Source organism: Apium graveolens, chromosome 6, assembly GCF_009905375.1.
Source record: "Apium graveolens cultivar Ventura chromosome 6, ASM990537v1, whole genome shotgun sequence".
Taxonomy (NCBI): Eukaryota; Viridiplantae; Streptophyta; class Magnoliopsida; order Apiales; family Apiaceae; genus Apium; species Apium graveolens.
The window spans coordinates 139280666-139286149 of NC_133652.1; positions in this window are offsets into that span (position 1 = coordinate 139280666).

A 5484-nucleotide genomic window follows, 5' to 3' on the forward strand; every position below is an offset into this window, starting at 1 on the left:
AACTTGGTTTTGATTTCTATGATAGTAGGCATGAGTTCATCAATTATTTGATTAACCAGTTTCTTGACTTTACTATGATAACCATCCAAAGTCTGTTCTAGTGCTTTTCCAATGAAATTGAAAGCTTGTTGAGCCTTATAGACCTCTATAATGGCATCATAGACTTCCTGTGGAGTGAGCACTATAATGACTCGTATATTTTATATTATTTAAAGTGTAATTGTGGAATAATTAAATAAATAAAAATATGTGTAATGGTCCTTGTTAGATATATTTGATATGTCATGTCTAATATGATTTGTGTTTAGTTTTAAGAACTTTACAACATGACAAATCAAGACTTATTGGAATCAGGACTTACTGGAAGTCAGAACTTCATATCAGAACTTAAGGTCATATCAGAACTTAAGTGCGGGAGGACTTACAGTTCAGGAAGGAAGCTGATTTACAGTAGAAGATCGATACTAAAATAAAAGAAGATATGCATGAAAAGAGTTAGAAGACTGGAAGAGTTGTAGAAGATATCTGATTGATATATTTTAGGAGACAGAATTATATTCCATATCAGTTAGAAGTTATCTTGTAACTGTGTACTATATAAACACAGACTAGGGTTTACACTATATATCTTATCATTATCGAGAAGATTATACATTGTAACCTAGCAGCTCTTAGTGATATTTGTTCATCACTGAGAGAGAACAGTTCCATTGTAACAGAGTTATTGAATATATCTGTTTACTGTTACTTGTGTTCAAGGTCGATTTGATTGTAATAATATTGTATTCAACCCCCTTCTACAGTGTTGTGTGACCTAAAAAGTGGTATCAGAGCTTATCTATTAACACACATACAGTAAAGATCCAAATAATCATGTCTGAAGAAGCACAAACTCCAACCAAGCCCACCAAAACTGAAGAAACTCAAAAGACTCAAACCCACAGTCGATATGAGACTATTAGGGTTCCCATACTGAGACCTTCTGAGTATCCCATATGGAAAGTGAAGATGGCTATGTTTCTGGAAGCTACAGATCCAGAATACCTTGACAGAATTAATGAAGGACCACATAAGCCTACCAAGCTCTCTGTTGTAGTTTCTGATCAACCAGCAATGACCATACCAAAGGAGAAAGGTGAGTATACAGCTGAAGACATCTCATCTATTGCCAAGGATGCAAGGATAAGGCATTTGCTGCATAGTGCCATTGATAATGTCATGTCAAACAGGGTAATTAATTGCAAAACTGTAAAAGAGATATGGGATTCTTTGGAGACAAGATGTCAGGGAACAGATGCAATCAAGAAGAACATGAGGGCTATACTCACTCAAGAGTATGAGCACTTTGACTCAAAAGCTGATGAGTCTTTAACTGACTTATATGATAGGTTTGTCAAACTCTTGAATGATCTATCACTGGTGGACAAGGAATATGATCTTGAAGATTCAAATCAAAAATTCCTTTTAGCTCTTCCTGAAAATTGGGATTTGAAGTCTACTACCATAAGAGACAACTATGACCTTACTGAAACTACTCTTGATGAAATTTATGGTATGCTCAAGACTTATGAACTTGAGATGGATCAAAGGAGCAAGAGGTATGGAAGAAAGTCAAGGACAGTTTCTCTTAAGGCTGAGGAAGAATCTCCTAATATGGTTACCTCAAAAAGGGGAAAAGGAAAGGCTCTCATCATAAAGTCTGATTCAGAGTCATCATATTCTGATGATAATAATTCAGAAACTGAAAGTTTACCTGAAATGGATGCTAATGAAGAGATGATTAAATTATGTGCTCTTATGGTGAAGGGTATCACAAAGATAGCCTACTGGAAATTTAGAAAAGGCAAGAAGTTTTCCAGGAAAAGTGGAAGTTCTAATAAGAAAGGGTTCAGAAAGTCTGAAGGCAAGGGAGGAAAGTCTGACAGAGGAGACAACTCAAATGTCAAATGCTACAATTGTAATGAAAGAGGCCACATATCTCTTGACTGCAAGAAAGGAAAAAGTGATACAGGCAAGGCACTGGTCACAAAGAAGAAAAGCGGACAGACACTTCATATTCTGAACATGAGGTGAACTATGCCCTGATGGCAAATTCTGACGGCAGTCCCGAAACTGCTGAATTGAAGGTACCTCAAACAACTTATGCCTTTCATACTGATGATATTATTGAGTTGAGATTATATCTTAAAACCATGTTTATTAGTTATTGAGATCAAATTTTAACATGTGAAAGATTAACTTCTAAAAATCTTATGTTTAAGAAAAGGAATGATTATTTAGAAAAAGAGTTAGTTATGTTCCATCAAACTCAGAAAGAAAGAGATGATGCTTTTTCTGTTAGAGATGCATTGCTAAAATTGAATAAATATCTAAAAACTGAGTTAGAACAGGAAAGAAAGATTATCAGAACTTGGACTAACTCTGGAAGAACAACTCAGAATTTGTTAAGTAGTGGAAACTGGAAAGAGGGCTTAGGTTATAGAGATGATAAAAGTGAAAAAGGAACTGAACAAATTGAGCCAATTAGTGTTAAACAGACTGCTAAGCCAAAGGTAAATCCTGTTAAGTTTGTAGCAAAAACTGTAAAGTCTGATTCTGAAAAGATAAAAGAGTCTGTAATAGAAGTTAAGGATAAGTCAACTTATGACAAATCAAAACAGGATAAATCAGCTGAAGTCAACATAGGCTTAATGACAAAGAAGCAGCTTAAGCATAAGCTGAAAGAGATTAGGAATGTTAACAAGGTAAAGGAAGCTAGGAAAAATAGGAATGGAAAGGAAGGTGTGAACAAAAGAAATAATTATATGCCTGTTCCTAATGCTCCTAGAAAGAAATGTTATAACTGTGGAAACTCTAACCATCTTGCTTCTTTTTGTAGGAAAAATAAAAGTATAAACTCTTTACCTCCTAGATCAGGAGTTAAGAGTCAGTCTGTTAGGTTTAAGCCACAAAATCCTTGTTTTCATTGTGGTAGTTTATGGCATTCCATTTATACTTGTAAGGAATATCATAGTTTGTAATATGATTATTATCAAATAAAACCTTCTTTGAAGAAAGTTACTTAATTCTATCTAGTGTAAACTATGATGCAGAGTCTGATATAAGTTCTGACAAACAGCATGTTAGCATAAACTCTGAAACTAAATCCGCTGCAAATGCTAACAAACTTAAAAAGGCCAAAGGATCCCAGCAAGTATGGGTCCTTAAAACTAACCAATAATGGTCTTTGTGATTGCAGGGCAACAGGAAAGATATCCTAGTGCTGGACAGTGGATGTTCAGGACATATGACTGGAAATAAAGCCCTGCTATCAGAATTTATGGAGAAAGCTGGCCCGAGAGTTTCTTATGGAGATGGCAACATGGGAAAAACTCTGGGATATGGCAATATCAATCTTGGGAATGTCATCATTGAAACAGTAGCTCTTGTCTCAGGACTTAAACACAATCTGCTAAGTGTGAGTCAAATCTGTGACAGAGGTTATCATGTGGATTTCTTTGAAGAACACTATGAAGTTGTAATCAATTCTGCAGGGAAAGTGGTTCTGAAAGGTTACAAGCATGGTAACATTTATGATGACAGACTTTCAAGAAGTTCTGATTGTTCTGCAATTTTTCTGTTGAGTAGAGCATCAATTGAAGAAAGCTGGAATTGGCATAAAAGACTCTCTCATTTAAATTTCAACAACATAAATGAGCTTATAAAGAAAGATCTTGAGAGAGGATTTCCAAAATCAGTATTTGCTCCTGATGGCCTTTGTGATTCATGTCAAAAGGCAAAACAAAGAAAATCTTCTTTCAAGAGAAAAACTGAATCCTCAATTCTTGAGCCTTATCACCTACTACATGTTGATCTATTTGGTCCAGTCAATGTCATGTCTATTAGAAAGAAGAAATATGCTATGGTTATAGTGGATGAGTTCAAAAGGTACACTTGGGTGTATTTATTGCACAGGAAGAATGAAAGTGCATCTACTCTAAGTGATCATGTCAGACAGCTGGATAAGTTGGTCAAAGGTTCTGTTAAAATTATAAGAAGTGATAATGGCACTGAGTTCAAGAATTCAATCATGGAAGAGTTCTGCAAAGAGCAAGGAATCAAACAGGAATTTTATGCACCTGGAACTCCAAAGCAAAATAGAGTTGTAGAAAGAAAGAACATGACTCTCATTGAAGCTGCACGAACTATGCTTGATGAAGCAAAGCTACCAACCTATTTTTGGGCTGAAGCTATGCAGACTGCTTGTTTTACACAGAATGCTACACTCATAAACAAGCATGGAATAACACCATATGAGATGGTGAAGAAAAAGAAGCCAAATCTGAAATACTTTCATGTATTTGGATGTAAGTGTTTTGTTCTTAAGACTCATCCTGAACAGCTGTCAAAATTTGGTCTAAAAGCTGATGAAGGAATTTTTGTTGGATATCCACTTTCCACAAAAGCCTTCAGAGTCTACAATTTAAGAACAAGGGTTGTCATGGAATCTATCAATGTATCTTTTGATGATAAGAAGATTACTGGACTTGAAGATTTCAATGATCACGATCAGCTGAGATTTGAAAATGAAGACTTAAATTCTGATTTTGTAAATTCTGATAACTTAAACTCTGATCCTGTAAGTTCTAACGGGTTAAGTTCTGATGCCATTGAAACTGTGGTAACAACTCCAAAGGAAAATGCACCTTTCCAGGGGGAGAAAGTTGAAGATCCTACAACAACTCAAGACTCTCAAGACTCTCAAGAAGCATCAGAACCTGTCTCCGGCTCTTCAAGTTCTGATTTATCAAGTTCTGATGAGCCAAATTCTGATAATTTTGGAAACTTTGATACTTCAAGTCCTGAACGATCCAACTCAAACTCTGATACTTCAAGTCCTGAACAATTCCAACTCAGAGAGCATAACTATAGGGGAACATCAGAAAATGCTGATGGAGATAGCATGGATCATGGGGCAGGATCCAGTTCTAAAAATCAGCTTCCATCTGCAAGGAAGTGGACCAAATCACATACACCTGACTTAATAATTGGAGATCCTGAAGCAGGTGTCGGAACTAGAACTGCAACATCAAATGAATGTCTCTATCATTCTTTTCTATCTCAGACTGAACCAAAGAAAGTGGAAGAAGCTCTTCAAGATGCTGACTTGGTGCAAGCAATGCACGAAGAGTTAAATGAATTTGAAAGAAATAAAGTCTGGACCCTATTGTCAAGACCAAAGAACAGATCAGTTGTTGGCACAAAATGGGTGTTTAGAAATAAAACTGACAGTGATGGCATAATTACAAGGAACAAAGCAAGGTTGGTTGCTAAGGGTTACTCTCAACAGGAGGGTATAGATTATGATGAAATATTTGCACCAGTTGCTAGATTGGAAGCCATAAGAATCTTTTTGGCTTATGCTGCTCACAAAAAGTTTAAAGTCTTTCAAATGGATGTAAAAAGTGCTTTTCTCTAAGGAGAATTGGAAGAAAAGGTGTATGT